Source organism: Antechinus flavipes, chromosome 1 (genome assembly GCF_016432865.1).
Source record: "Antechinus flavipes isolate AdamAnt ecotype Samford, QLD, Australia chromosome 1, AdamAnt_v2, whole genome shotgun sequence".
NCBI classification, from domain to species: Eukaryota; Metazoa; Chordata; class Mammalia; order Dasyuromorphia; family Dasyuridae; genus Antechinus; species Antechinus flavipes.
Window position 1 is genome coordinate 392,276,699 of NC_067398.1, and position 16,982 is coordinate 392,293,680.

Genomic DNA, 16,982 nt, shown 5'->3' on the forward strand with positions numbered 1-16,982 from the left:
ATATATATACATACACACACACACACATATATATGTGTGTATATATATATATATATATATATATATTTGTACATATAACTTCTGAAAGGAAGTGTAGAAGAATGGATTGAGAGTTGGCATCAGGATAAGGTTCAAATCCTATCTCTCACATATATGCTGGGAAAGTCAGATAACTTTGTAGTGTTTATGTGACTTTCTAAGAAAATATATTGCAGAGCAAGTACAAACCTTCACTGGTGGAGAGTATATTCTTATCTGCATAAGTAAAATAATAAAAGCACAGTTTCAATTATTGTTTTTGCATACAGCTATTGTATCTCTTATGTAAATTCTTCCATAAATATCTACAAACCCTCCCCTTCTCTCCTTCTTCAGCTATTTGTTTTTCTCAATTTTTCCTAAAATGCTTTGTCTAGTATTCTCTTTTGTTGCCTCTTACTGTATCTCATATGTAATGACTGCACTAGCACCCAGACACCCCAGAATCAGCAGGAGTCAAGATAAGCAAAAGTCCGTCTTTATTCTTGGTCTTTAAGGGTAGAAGTGAAGGGGATGGAAGAGGAACTCTGCAACTGCCTTCTTCCTCTTCCACTGCAAAGAGTGGCTCTGACTAGTCTTACTCTACCCCCTAGTCCTTCCTACAATCCTCTGTATATACCAATCATTGAGCCAGCACAAGATAGTGGGAAGAACATTTCCAAGCATATGCCCATAGAGTATTGTCCAATTGGTAGTTAGCCTCAAGTGCTCGGCAGTCCTGACCTCAGTGCATTGACTCAATAGTTTCAGCCCTCTACATTATATAATAATAATAGCTAACATTTGTGTAGCAATTACTACATGCCAGGTACTGTCCTAAGAGTTCTATGATTATCTCATTTGAGTCTCACAACAACCCTGCAAGATAGATATTATTCCCATTTTACATATGAGAAAACTGAAGTTAAATAACTTACTTGCACAGGGTTGCACAGCTGGAAATGTCTGAGTCCAGATTTGAATTCAGGTTTTACTGACTCTTTACCTAGTGCTCTATCCATTGCACCACCTGGCTGTTATCTGCTTATGTATTGTATGTTTCTTAATAAGCTATGGATTCTTTGTGGGTTGGGGCCATATTATTTTTCATTTTTGTATTCTTAGTGCCTAGTATGCTGACTTGTGCATAGTAGGCATTTAATAAATATTTATTGAATACAAAGTCCATATGAGAATCAGAATGGTTTTATGAAGAGTATTAGAACAGATATCAGGAGGTCTGGGTTCTCTTATCTCTATTAGTAAAAATCTTGAGTAAGTCATCTCATTTTTTGAAATATAGTTTCTTCATCTGTATCAGGGAGACTAGACATGTGTCTTTTAGCTCTTTGTAGATAGTTTGTATCATCTTTTATTATATTAGATTATATAAATGAAATGTTAATAGTGAAAAGACATCTCACAGGGAGAGATTATTTCTGATCAAAATCAGGGAGTTTTATAGTGAGACTGCTACTTCCTTTGGGCCTGTTATACTAAAGGGATTTCAATAGGCAGAAATGGGTGAGGGCTTTCTAGGAATAGGGAATCATGTGAGCAAAGTCATTGAGGTAGAAAAGAACAGGAAGAGTTCAGGTAACAAAGAATATTAGAGTTTGGTTGAAATTTCATCTTTATTTCTCATATGCATTCTAGACAAGTAACTGCTAACCAGATAATTAGTAAAAAAAAAAAAAAACTAATTTGAATTGCATGGCTTTTCCTATCTTTTCACATATCTTTGCAAATTGCATATCTTTTCATCATCTGGTAGAGGCATTGCTGAAGAAATGATATGGCTGGAAGGTAGGTAGAAAGAAGGAGAGCAGCTTAAAATATTCACCAATCAAATTGTTTGTTCTTGAATAACTTGGTTAAATAATACTTGTTTCTCATTACCTGGAACATTGATTACCAATAATCTTGTTTTCCTTTTTGGGCAATGCAAATAGACTGCAATTAGGTGTGCCCAATCTGAAACAAATTTCAAATAATTCAGATTTTACAAAAATAATTCTTAATTTTCAAAATATATGAAATGACATATTAAAAAAGGATTTCTCATAGGAATGCTTTAAATGAGTTCCTTTGAGAAATTAAAACTAATTGATTGCATTTAAAAAAAATGGATTTGACCAAGAATATTTGCAAGAATATGTATGGTGCATAAGCAAGAGCTCACCTGCAGTGGTACAGACTATCCACTTGGGATCAGCTGATTACTCTGCTTGTGAATTAGATCAAGGGAAAAAAAAAAAAAAAACTATTTGCAACTTTCCAAACATAGTGAAAAGGAGGCCAAACTTTTGTCCTCAGCCTGATATATTTAGTACTTCCATCAAAAACATTTCAAACATATGATAATAAATCTTGGAAGTTGGGAGATGCTTCTCACATTTTGTTGGAAATATTCTATTTTTATAATACATTTTGAAGTTTTTTGAAAACTGAAACCTATTTCCATCTGTGCCACAGCATTCCTCAATGCAGAGCTGAGTCTTGTAAGCATCAGACTGAAATCTCACCTTGAGTCTTCTGCAAGGAGAAACCTGTGTATTTTAATGCTTTAAAATTATAATTTAATTTTTAATAGCAAGTACTAGAATGTTCTTCACTCCCAGGTAATGCCAAATTCTCATGGAAGAAAATATTTCTGAACTAGGCAGGGGGTTAGATTATGCAATTCTTATGTTCTCTCTCAGCTCTAATATTCTAGAATCCTTAGCTCTTAAGAGCTAGATTTTTATAGCCCTTTGGAGCTGATCCATGTATCTAAACAAAAAATCCAAAAACAACAACACCTACTCCCTCATTCAACCTCCCCACCTCTCCAGTCTCAGACAAAGTAGGTCACTTCGATTCTCATATTTATATAATCTTACATAACTACACTTAAAATAGTATCTCCCCACCCTTACTATTATTGGTGTTTTATGATAAACCCATTCCTTTTTTTCTATTCTTTTTTATTCTTTTCCTTCTAGTAAGTCTAGGTCTCACCTCACTGCTGCCTCCTTCAAGTTTATAGCTGCCACTGTCTTCTTCAGGGTTTTGTATATGAGGTATTGACTTCACATACACATGTTGACCATGTAACATAAATGTAAAGGAAAAAGTCACAACAAAAAGAATTAGAGGGTTATTGAGTTTGTCTTATAATCCTTGTCCATACTATGAATACTGACCAGGTTGTTGTTCAGTCATGTCCAGTTTTTTTGTGAATTTATTTATTTTATTTTATTTATTTTATTTATTTATTTATTTTTAGCAATGATACTACAATTGAAGAGGGAACCCCAAAACTCTGAAAATTCTTAAGAAGAAAATGTCCTTCAACTCTGCCACAGTGAGGGACCCCACCCGAGGACAAACAATTTCATCTTTGTTATCTGGGTGGGGTCGGCTCAGTACTAAAACTCATTGAATTTAATTCAGATTCTAGCTCTAGCTGAAACCCAGCTAGGAGCCAACTTGGGACTCCATCCATGGGCCCCCTTTAGCTAAATCTCTCATGATAAAATGAACTAAACTAAAATCCTCTCTTTACAGAGGTTCCAAACATGCCAGCTGCACACCATGCTTGACATCCCAAGGAGCCTCTGTTCACTGGAATACTCTTTCCAGTGCCATCCTCTCTTTATCCTCACCTATTTGCCTAACCAGACTTTAACCTTACTTCCAATTCCCATAATAAACCTCTTTTATCAGTGTAGGTTTTCAGATCTGTAAATTCCTTTACAGAGAAGCTCTGAGCCGCCAGAAGGGAGTCCCCAAAACTCCCTACCCTTGTGCCAAATCCCAAGGGGGTGCAGGGAAGCCAAATCTCTCCATGTGGTTCCCTGAATCCCGTTCCTGCCACTAGACCTTATCATTTAACTCCCTGACCACCAGAAACCTAATTTCATTTGGGTTCCCTAAGTCTAAACCTCATTATAGTGATTTCCCATTTTCTTCAGCTCATTTCAGAGATGAGGAAATAAGGCAAGCAGAGTTAAGTGATTTTGCAGGTCACATAACTAGTGAGTGTCTCAGGCCAGATTTAAACTCAGGAAGATGAGTGTTCCTGACTCCAGACCCAAGACTGCACTTATTAGTTGGCCACCAATAATGCATCTACCTTAGAAGTAAAGATAGCTATCTTTGTAATGCCGAAGAAACTGAGCAAGAGAAGAGATTAGAGACCAATTCAATAGTTTATTAAATGGAGAGAAAAACTGGTTGATCACAATGCTAGATGAGACTATCATCTCAAAGAGTCTAGCCCATATCTATCCAGAGAGCAAGTTTTTTTTATAGAATAACAAGAACAATGACATAATGGAGGTACCTATGTGGGGATAACCTAATGGAGGGAAGTTACTGATATTCTAATGACATCTAAAATGGATAAACCTTTATCTTGTCAAACATTAAAAAGGAATGTCTATAAAATCTTTATCTCAAACATTAAGAGGGAAAGGTTATAACCTAAGGCAGAATAACTAAATAGGACAATTGGAGAAATTGGGTCACAACATTAAAAGGGAACTTTGGCATAACATCTTTAACTTCTAAGCTAGATGCAACAGGGTTACACACATAACCACTATAAGGTTTGTATTTGTTACATGTGTGCTTTTTCATCTAAGAAAGAGCTACAATAAGTTTCTGGTATTGTTCCTTGAACTCTCATATATTTTCAATACTACATAAACCATAGTAATTTCTTTGTTATTTCTTGGTATAATTCAGAATCCAAAAATGTGATGTTGTGCCAAAGTTCCCTTTTTAAGGTCTTGACCCAGTTTCTCCAATTGTCCTATTTAGTTATTCTGCCTCAGGTTGTAACCTATAACCTTTCCCTCTTAATGTTTGATGAGATAAAGTCTACCTCAATTGCTCTGCCCCAAACCCAGGCTATAATCATTCCCTCTTAAATGGTTGATGAGATAAAGGTTTTATATTTTTAGGTTATAGACATTCTTTAATGTTTGACAAGATAAAGGTTTATCCATTTTAGATGTCATTAGAATATCAGTAACCTCCCCCCATTGTGTCATCCTAGGGGGTCCATTAGGTTATCCCCACTCAGATACCTCCTCCATTGTGTTGTTTTTCTTGTTAACCTATAAAAGATTTGCCCTCTGATACTTCAGGGCTGGACTCTTTGAGATGATAGTCTCATCTATCCCTGGGACCAACCATGGATCCATTGGTCCCGGTATCTCTCTCCATTTAATAAACTATTGAATTGGTCTCTAATCTCTGTCTTGCTCAGTTTCTTTGGCATTACAGTGAGAGCCAGATGGATGCTTCTTAGATGTCATGCAGTCTAACATCTTCATTGTACACCAGTGGAAACTGAAGCTGACATGAAGTATGGCATGATCAGTTAGAGGCACTGTCATGCCTAAAGTACCAGTCTCCTGACTGCTATTTCAAGGTGCTTTCTCTTGTCTTTGTCCTGCTTCTCCTATTTGTTGAAAAATAAAACTCCTGGCTTTGATGTAGCTGCTACATGTCATCTATTCAGTTTGTCTATGTAGCAAAAATCATCTTAATTCTTAGAAACCTATTTGTAATAGATGTGAATGTATGTTTTTCTCACAGACAAAATAAATGGATTTTTAATAGGGGGCTTTAACCTGGATAGCAAATTAGATAATGGATACTTCACATACCATGTTGGAACAGATAAAGGAGATAATTTGCTGAGTGAATCTTGTGTACCTTTTGATATCGCTAATGCCTTATAAATTAGCCAAACAATTCAATCAGTAGGAACACTGATTTGCTTGCTCTAATGGAGTCTCAATGATGTTCTAAAAATGTATCTGTTCCTCATATATTGTAGCACCTACAAAGAGAAGATTTCTCTAAAGGCTGTTAATATATAACTAGTAACAAGGTGGGGGTCAGGTTTGCCTAAGACCATATAATGAATTAGTGGCAGAACTAAAGTTAGCCCCAGTCTCATGGCTCCCAAGTTGACTTTTTTTTTTCCCTACCCCACTGAGAGACATAATGGAACAGCAGATAGCATACTAGTCTGGGATTCAGGATACATGGGTTCTTCTTCAGATAGTTACTATGCGATCATGAAGAAGACTCTAAAGCTGCCTCCTCATGTGTAAAATGGGGATAATTATATATATGTTGCCAAACTCACCAAGTTGTTTTGAGAAAAATGCTGTGTAAATTATATCATGTTGCCTTTCCTAATTGTTGCCTGCCTAAATCTTTGACTTTGATACATACTCACATACATGTCCTATTAAAACTTGTCATCTTTTAAGTAGCTAGTTTTATTATTTCTGTTTTCAAGCATGTTTAGGTTTCAACTACTATATACTCACAAGGACAGGAATCCAGATCAGGCTCTCATCACTTCTCACTTGGATTCTTTCCTAATTGGTATTCCCCGAATGTTTTGGACAAGTGTCCTATTTGGCCAGCTGGCCTAAACTCTCTACATTAAAGTTTAAAAACCAATCTCTGTCTGCCTCAGTTTCTCTGGTGTTACAAAGCATATGACCTTGCATAGCCCTGTCTCACTTAAATGCAATTCATTTGCATATCATATGTCACCTCCCTGATACCATGGTCTTTAAGAATGAAAGACAACAACAATAAGGCCCAATGTCTCCCTATTATTGCTAAGATAAAATGTGAATTCCTCTCTTTGGCATTTAAGACAATTTGCAACAGCATGCTAGGCTAATTATAAATTACCCTCCTTCAAATATTCTATACTCCAGTTAAAATGACCTATTTGTTCTTCCCTCTAAATAATTATACTATATTCTCTATTTCTGTGTATTTTCATAGTCTAGCTCTTGTCCATGCCTAGAATGGATTTTCTTTCTAACCTAGAATCCTGAGCTTCCTTTAACATTCAATTAAAGCTAAATCTTCAACAATAGCACTTAACTTATCAAGTTGTTGTAAAGATGAAATGAGCTAAGAGATATAGAACATTTCTATAAATTTCAAAGTGCTACATAAATAATCTCTATGTGATGATATTAAAATGGACTCATCCCAGAATCCTTGAATTGAATCAGGAGACCTCCTTGAGAATAATCTATTCTAACTTTAATGTTATTTGTAGATCCTCTAATAACTATCAAGATTTCAGAAGAGTTTTATGTCTAGATTCATTTGGAGTCTAAATAGTTTGGCTTAGTTGGCTAAAACTTTGAAACTGTGAGCACATCACCTTTTGCTGAATGGAACCGCTCAAGTTTTTGAAGTCTTTTTAATATTGCTTACAATTACCAAGTCAGCAAACTCTATTTATTCTCAAAAATTAGATTTGTTTCAAGCTGTGGAAAATCTTTAACTCCATCGCTTGTGTTTGTAAAAACACAAACTAAAATTAACTTTCAAAAAACTTGCTTTAACATTTCAGAATGTGATGGATGTGTTTCCAGGACATCATGGGATTCCAATAAGACAATAAGAGATCCAGTTTGTTTAATTGTTAATCTTATTCTTAATTGGGAATGTGATTGGTGGTAGGCTCTTTGAGAAACTTGAGACTAAGGAGAACATTAAATTAAGTTATTCCCTTTTTGCTGTTTTGAAACTTGCATTTTAATGTGGAACAGCTAAAGTAGTTGATGATTTGGGGATTCAATTTTTGTATATTTGTCAGTATGAAGCTAACATGCATTAAGAAGAGTTTAAAAAACACTTTTGGGGATTACTTCTCTCTACATTTCTCTTGTCATTCCCTATCTTAGAGGACTAGAAGGAACTACATTTAATTACTTGAAAATATTTTATATTTTATAGCAGTTAAATGATCTTGCTTTTCAAAATACCTTTTGGGTTCTTTTCCATAATCTAGTCCAGTCAAATACAATCCAGTAAATATTTCTTAAGTGCCAACTATGGTAAACACTGGGGATACATTTAATAAATATAAATATAATCCATGCCCTCAAGGAAGTCAGAGCCTAATTGTGGCAGGGAGACAGCATACAAAAAGAGGTTGGGAAGACAAACTGAGGTAACTGGTACATCAGAGAATTGAAACCAGACAGCAGCAGATGCAAATTGAAGTGAACTGAGAGTCCAGATTTTACCCTCTATAAAGGAAGGCATTGGGAAGAATTTGGCATTCCATACTCTAGTCCTCTAATTAAAGGAGAGGAGATGCTAAGAGAGGTGGTGGTGATGAAAGCTCAAGTTAATAGCATAATGATGAGATTATGAGCAAATAGCTTATCTCTAGAGGGCCATCTTGTTCCATGAAATCAAAATTTAGGCAGAGCAGCAATGCAAAGTCAAGTAATATAATACACCCAATGATATTATACTTGTCTAATTGAAGCCTATATGCATAAAGTTGATGTGTACATGTGGGCATTAGAGAATGAATTTCATGTGCTTGATGGAATGTGCATAAACTTAAATAATTACCCTAGTTGAAAGTTTTCTACAGAAAACTTGTGGGAGTTTTTGTGCATAGGAATGAAAGAAGTCCATATGCAGAAACAGACCTAATTACAAATAAACTAATCTATCTGCAGATAAGTAAAGGGAGGTTTTTGATTAAGATGGTAGTGGAACAGAGTTTACAGGATCCTAGAACTATACAAAAAAAGAAAATCAAAAACTTATGGAATCTGTTCCCACCAGCACAACAAAATGATTAGAAAGCCTGCCAGTCCTCTTACCAAAGATTCTCCAGGGAGGACCTTAAATCTATATGCTCTGTGCCCTGTAAGGGAGCCTAGAATGCTCAATTTGGAAAACTCCTGGAGAGGGTGGAAATACCTGGTACTTTCACTGCAGTTGTGGGTTTTGGAATCAGAAATGGATGCTTCCTGAGAGATTTCAGGGGTTCTAAAAGTCCACAGCCCTCTGAATTGAAATGTTCCACATGGCCTTGATAATCATAGGGATACAGACCTGGATGAGACAAGGAACTTTGAAAGTTTCCAGGGAAACACTAGAAAAGATTAGAAGCCAGTGGAAAGGGCCCAGGAAATCAATGTAAATAGTAACTAAGGCACCAATACCCCGTTCAAGAATGTGTGTGTGTTGTGTATGTGTGTGTGTGTGTGCCTTTTTTATAAATTAGCTAATTAAAAACTGAGGATAGAGACATCAGTGAACAGAAGAAATTAACTATGATAGAGAAACACTGGGAATCAAGAGATTAGTGGATATAGAAAAGTGTAACTCCATAATAACTAGAAGCAGAGCCATAAGAGAAAAAAAAATGCTTAGCCACAACTACATAGAAGAAAAGAAGCATGAGACAAAAAATAAAAATTATAATAAAAACAAGGGACTCTGATGAAAAGAAATGGAAAGATAATAAATATCTCAGGATAAAAATGTTAAAGGTATTGTGCAAACAAAAACTTTCTGAAAATTAATGGTGCAAACAAGACTCAGTGACCAAATAAGGCAAAAAAGAAACAGAACAATAATTGAAAATTTTTACAAAAAAATTATCTACATCAAAAAGGAAAAGGATGAGAAGAGAAAATTTAAGAATCTTTCAATTTAATGAAAACTATGAACAAAAAATTCCTGTATAATGGTTTCTTCTGTGATTTAAAAAAAAATCATAAAGGAAAACTATTTGGATATCTTAGACCTAAAGAACAAAGTAAAAGAAAAAAAATCCTATACTCACCTCCTGAATGAAAATAAAAAAAAAAAAAGTTTCAAGAATATGATAGTCAAATCCAGAATTTCCAGAGCAAAAAAAAAAAACAAAAACAAAAACAAAAACAAAAAAACTGAAGAATGGAGCTGGAACGTAAGTTCAATGCAAAAGTAGCCACAATCAGGATAATACAAGACTTGGAATTACATTAGGGAAAGAAAATCTTGGAATTTGGTATTCCAAAGTGTGTCACATAAAGGTTTATAATGAAGAGTAATTTACTATTCCAACAAAGTATAATCCTATGGGAGAAAATAGACCTTTAATGGAAAAATGGAATTTCATTTCTGATAGAAAGATTAGAGTTAAGTAGAATTTTCAAAGCATAAACACATCTCTGTGTAACTAATTATTACATATTACTGTCCCTATTAGAATTTTAACTGATGCTATTCACTGACTGACAAGCAGAAATATGTCGAGAGAAAATTAGATATTTAAATACATTTGAGCACTTAAAAGCCTAAATAATAATGAAGTTCTTACATTGAAGGAACAGAAACAACTGTCCTTTTAGAATTATAATTTTTTCAAGGGTTAAAGTTAGAGCTAAATAAGACAGAAAACCTAAGAGATGGTTTTATTTTTCTTGAAGGTCTTTAGAAAGAAAAAATTAACGAGGAAAAAGAATACATTAAGAATTAATTATGAAAGGAGAGAAATATTCATAAAACTGAGGGTCCCTAAAAGAAGAGTTTATAAACATGAAAAAAGGGATGGAGAAATCTGGAATGTACAGAGAAGATTGGACACACACACACACACACACACACACACACACACACAAAGAGTTGGTTAAAGTCAAAAAGGGAGAAAAGGAGGAAATTTAAGAGAGAAAGTATAATTGAGGAGGTAATAGTCAAAATAAGCTTTACTTTGAAAGAAAGATTGAAAAATGAGAGATTAAAAAGAAAGAAATGGTAAGAATTAATTATTAGGAAAGAATGTAGGAAGAACAGTAGAATGGAAGGCAATTACTTAAATTATAAATCACAAGTGCCGATCATATTCCTTTTCTTTATTCATATTTTTCTTTGTAAATGGGGAATAGGAGACAGAGAGGCAAAAAGAAGTATTATGGAGGGCTGTTTACAATTAATGATTATAACCATGTATATGAATAGGATGAATTGACCTATAAAATAGAAGATGATAGGAGACTTAAATAAAAAGCAGACTCCAATAATATAATATGTATTTCTTAAAAGAAATAAACTTTAGGTACAAATTTTCAGAGTAAAAATGACTGGCTGCATTAACACAGAATTTGTTATGCCCTACTCAACTTAGAACAACAGGGGGTAACAATTTATGACCTCAAACAGAACAGTATAAAAACAATACTGTTTTAAAATAAAGATAAATAGGGAAAGTACATTGTTTGAAGAAATTATAGGTAGAAAAATAATATCAGTATTTAACATATCTATTGTTTGACATATATCTAAGCACTTAAAAAATAAGGTAAATATATTAAAGGTGGAAGTAAACAGCAAAACATAGCCAGAAACTTCAATATGATTCATCAAGATCGAGGCAAATCTAATTCCAATTGTTATTAAGAAAAAAAGTTAAGCATGTGGGAAAAATTTTAGAAAAAATAGGTATGGTAGATCTCTGGCAAATTTTCAATATACAAATAAGTATATAGCATTCTCAGTTGTGTGTAACATTTTTACAAAATTCTGTCATATGTTAGATCACAAAAATGACATAAAATATAGAAAAGCAGAAATGTTAAAGCCATTCTTTAGTAACAACTCAATAAATTATACTCAATAAAGGACCATGGAATAAAAGATTCAAATTTAGAAGGAAAGCAAATAATTTAATCTTAAAAAAATTGTTGGATCAAAAAACAAATTATAGAATCAATTGATAATTTCATCAAATACAATATTAGGTTACATTCCAAAACTTTTGGGATGTAAGCAAAATAGTCTTTAGGGAATATTTTTTATCTCTAAATATTTGCACCAAAAAAGATATAACAAATTAAGAAACTGAGGGTTCGAATGAGATAAAACAGGAAAAGAGGTACATAGATTCATATTTGAGACCTATTCATTTGCATAAAATATCTTTATTCAGCACATAAAATGGTACAATTAATTTTAAACTCATTTTAGTTCACAAATAGTCATATCTTTTAAATAATAAAATATTTTATTAATACTTTAAAGTATTTTCTGAGGTATAATTGCACTCATTTTTAGAGCCCTAAAACAAGATGTTATTGATCCTTGAGTGGAACCTGTTGAGTTTGCAAATAGGATAATTTACGTATGTGGACTAATCATATTTTAAATATTCACTCCTTTCCTTTTCATCATATTAATTGTTAGATGTATTAGGTCTCTTTCTTGACATGGGAAAAGTAGTGTAATATGGCAACCATTTCCAGAGAAGAGTACTCTTACTGATACATGGCTAAAGAAATGGGGTCATTGTGGAATAGTTTAATCAAAACAAACAACAAACAAACAAAACTTAAGAGAGGAAACAAGATATCCAGGTTCTAGTTCTAGTTCTTCCACTACTAAACTGAATGATTTTAGAGTTGTAGCCAGGGAGAAGTATTTTGGTAGGTAGCACTGATGTGATGGTTATTTTCAGAGTCAGACTTATGAAAAGGTAGCATAGCATGAAAATAGTTGGAGAACTTATTGTTGGGAGTTTTTTGATCTGTGTTAGGTATGATGCATGCATCTCAGTTATTCAGTATCCATGGATAAGGAATTGTATTGCTGATTTGCAGATGAAAATTGGAGAAGAGAAGCAGGGGAAGGAAGTAGACCGTTGGATGTAGGTCTAGAATGTATCTTGGTATTGCTCACCAACCAGAAGTCCATGATCCCAGAGCAGAAGTAAGAGTAATGCTTTGGAATTACAGCTTGGAGCATGGGAGGATACATGTATTTTCTCAGCCTCATTAAAATATAGTTAGATAAATTTAGGAACTAGTTCACAGAATAATAAAATCTTATTGTAAAATTCAGAGCTATAAAGGACCTCAGAAGTAAGTTAATCCAAACCATACTTTAAGTAAAGGATCCCCTCCTCACAACATTCCTGACAAGTGGTCATCCTGTATTTGCATGAAGGTCTATAAAGGGGAGAAACCTATTATTTTATTTAATATATATAATCTTTTTATTTACAAGATATATGCATGGGTAAATTTTCAGCATTGACAATTGCAAGACATTTTGTTCTAACTTTTCTCCTCCTTCCCCCCATCCCTTCTCCCAGATGGCAGGCTGATCAATACATGGTAAATATGTTGACGTATAAGTTAAATCCAATATATGTATACATGTCCAAACAGTTATTTTGCTGTACAAAAAGAATCAGACTTTGAAATAGTGTACAATTAGCCTGTGAAGGAAATCAAAAGTGTAGGCAGACAAAAATAGAGGGATTAGGAGAAACCCATTATTTTATGAGGTGGTGCATTTCAATTGTAGATAATTTATCTACCAGGAAGTATTTTCTTATAATAAAACTTTAATCTACCTCTCTGCTTCTCTTGTATCTTAGCAAAAAAAGAAAAAAAATCCAATTCCTTTTCATTTCCAAGCCTTTCAGATAACTTAAAGAATGCTATTATCTCTCTTTTATCTGCAAACTCCCCACTTCTTTTAACTATTCCTGTATAGCAGGTTTTTTGACTTGATATGCTAGAGCCATTTTGGAATTAGTTGTAGACTAGCATTAATCTGAATTAAAATTTCTAGTGTTTTGTCCTGTTTCTGTTTAAAAAAAAAAATTATGGTGACAAAGATAAGAGAAAAGATAGCATGCTCAAAAAAAAAATTTAGATTTGTGTGGAACAGGTGCTAAAGCCCCTTCCCCAAATTATCTAATTAGAGACACCTTCAGGTAGAAAGAGAAAGCATTTATTTAATCCCTGCAGGGACAGACGCAAGTATACCTGGGAGGTATCTCAGCTCCCAACATGTGCTTGACCTGGCAAGCTGGAAATAGTAAAGCTGGTTAAATAGCAAAAGAACCAAGTCTTTTTATTGCATTGACTAAAAAGAAAGTAACTGTTATTTACCAATGGTCACCAATGTTATCTGCTTCCTGCGGTTCATGTCATTTCCTGAAGCTGATCTAGGTCTAACCTCCAGGTTAGAGATCTCCAGGCTTTGAGATCATGTGACTTCCTATAACCTGCAGACCTCTGGGAATAGGGATCATGTTACTTAGACCTAAGATCTGACTTACTGTATCTCATAGACTTTTTGTGAAAATTTCAGCTGGTCCCATTCAGGTTGATACAGGAACAGGTATTTAGAACTGAGTTTTAAAAAGTTTTTGACAGGTGATAATAATTGGCAAATTTATTATTATAAGATGAAATTTATTGGAACATAATGTAAATTCAAGACTTGGTTAAAAAAAAAAAACAACAACTAAATGAAATGAGTCTAAAACAGATGTAAAAAAAAAAAGTTCATATTAAAAGGACCTGAGAGTTTTAGTAGACTTCGAGTTCATCATGGAATAACATTGCATTGAATCAAGTACAAAGATTAATAACCCTTTATGTTGTCCAGAATAAGAAAGATTATAAATACTCTTGCTATTCTTAGCCCTAATTGAACCCCATCTGGAAATAGTTTTACTGCCATTCAAAGTCACCAAGGACTGAATAGCTCATAAGTACTATCAGAAGAGTTCATTGTTTTTGTTTATTCTGCTCTTGATAAGTGTGAGATAACTTGACATTTGCATGGCTAATGGTCCTTTTTCAGTGGGTTGATGTTTCAGTTGAGTAATTCTAAATGGTTTTGGCATGTAGTTAGGAGCCATAAGGTCTGTTTGCAAATGTGCATATTTCAATTTATGTATCTAAAGGTAATGCATCATTTCATCTTCACTAGAAAATTGAAGTCAGTTTGAGATTCATGTGTAATGAAATCAATTTATGTTGAATATTTTTATTTGTTTTCTTTAAATAGGTTGTTCTAAATGTTTTCTTCTATATAACAGATATATTATGCAATATTGACTATATTATAGAGATGCCTGCACTACATGATGTCACGGTCTGTCTTATAGCCTATATTTCAAGCTTTTCTAATTTGGTAGAATGTTCCTTGTCTGGAATAACCTCTGAAGAATTAGGGTCTCTCATTATTACAATAAACTATCACAGGAGAATTTTTAGTGAATATGCATACATAATTATCTGATTACTTCAACTACATTAATCTGTTACCAATCAAGTTAAGAAATAATTTTTTGCCAAAAAAATGAAAATGATAACTTTTACTTTTCTCAATTGACCAGAAATATTTTAGATCAAAATATAATTTCAAAGAGATCTTGAACTTACACTGGACTGAAAAAACACAGGAAATGGAAGTTGTCTACTTTTGTATAGATTCAAATATTACTTTCTCTAAGTCTTTTATAATCCAAATTAACACCCCCAGTTCTTTCAAGTAATACTTATTCTGATCAATCTGCTCTAGATCCTTTCAGATTTATCGTTATTTTTCCTAAAAATGTGTCAACTGGAAGCTATCCCTCTTTCAAACATGGTTTGATAAGGATAGAGTTTTTGTTCTTTTGAATTTTGTCGTGATTTTGTCTAATTCTATCAAGTATTTCATTGGTGATTTGATGTAACACTAAATTGATAGTGTAATTTGGGTGGTCTTTATTTTTTTTTTTTAGTCTTTTACTTTTAATTTTTCTAAATACATGTAAAGATAGTTTTCAATATTCATTTTTTGTAAGACTTTATATTCCCAATTTTTCTCCTTCCTTCTTTTATCTCCCCTCTCCTCAAATAGCAAATAATTTGATATAAGTTAAATATGTAAAATTCTTTCAATCATATTTCCATATTTTAAATATTATACAAGAAAAAATAGACTTAAAGGGAAAAAACCAGGAGAAAGAAAAACAAACAAACAAACAAATAAATACTGCTTTAATCCATTTCAGTATCCATAATTCTTTCTCTGGATCTGGATGACATTTTCGATCCAAGTCTATTGGAATTGCCTTGAATTACCTCATTCTTAAAAAGGGCCATAAATCTGGGTAATCTTATCATTTTTTATTATACTGGTACAACCATGAACACTGAATATCTCTCTCAGTATTTTTCTTTTTTTAAAATAAACATTATCTGGAATTTACAGGTTTTTTAAGTCTACTTTCTATATCTTAACAAATTAAGTAATCCTCAAAACTTTTCTGCAATTTTAGTTAGAATTTTTTTTTTTTATAAAAATATTTTCCTCTTGGTTTTTGTTAGATAAACAGAAAGGCTAATTGCATAGATCTATTTTGTATTTTGCTACTTTGTTGATGCTATTAATTGTTCTGATTATTTTACTAATCAGTTTTCTGGGTGAATCAACATTTCAGCAATAATTTTACCTCCTTTTTTTGGTTTATGTCAATTCCTTTCATTTTTTCTTGTTTATTATAATAGAAAACATTTTTAATACTATGTTAAATAATAAAAAAAAGCAGGCATCATCATTGCTTACCCTCTCAGCTTATTAGGAAGCTTCTCATATTCTTCTTTTGAAAAAAAAAAACACTGACTCAGCTTTAGACAAATGTTTTTAATCGTATGAAAGAAAGACCATCTGTTTTCATGCTGTTATATGTTAACAAGAATAAATGGAGTTTTCAATATTTTAAAAAAGTTATTGTGAAGATCTTACATGTGATAATCTTATATAATGTGGTATTGATGTCTAATTTTGTTCTAGTTGATAGAACATTGTGGTTGGAGTCTAAAACTTTTGTTCAAATTAGGTCTTAGATATTTACTAGCTGTGTGACCTTGGGTAATTTATTTAATCTCTTTTTACATAAGTTTCTTTAACTTTAAAATTGGGAAAATGTAAAGGGAGGTAGGAAAAGCACCTACCTCCCAGGGTTGTTCTAAATATCAAATGGGAAAATATCTGTAAAGTGCTTAGTATAATTTCTGAAACATAGTAGGTACCATATAATGTTAGCTATTAACTATAATCAATATAATAAGTATTTTCATTGTTCAATCTTTTATTTAGTTGATTTCTGGATCTGATACCTTCTTTTTTCAATTTTCAGCAACATTTCTCTGTCATTTGTTCTACAATGTTTTCTTTGTGTTATTCAAAGATTCTTTTATACACACACACAATGCAACATCTATTCTCATATTAAATTCTTATTTTTTTTTCTTCTTTAATTTTTCTTCTCCTTTTCTTGTTTTTGTTCTTGTTCTTGTTCTTATTCTTCTTCCTCCTCTTTAAACTATACTGGAGATTCTTGTAGT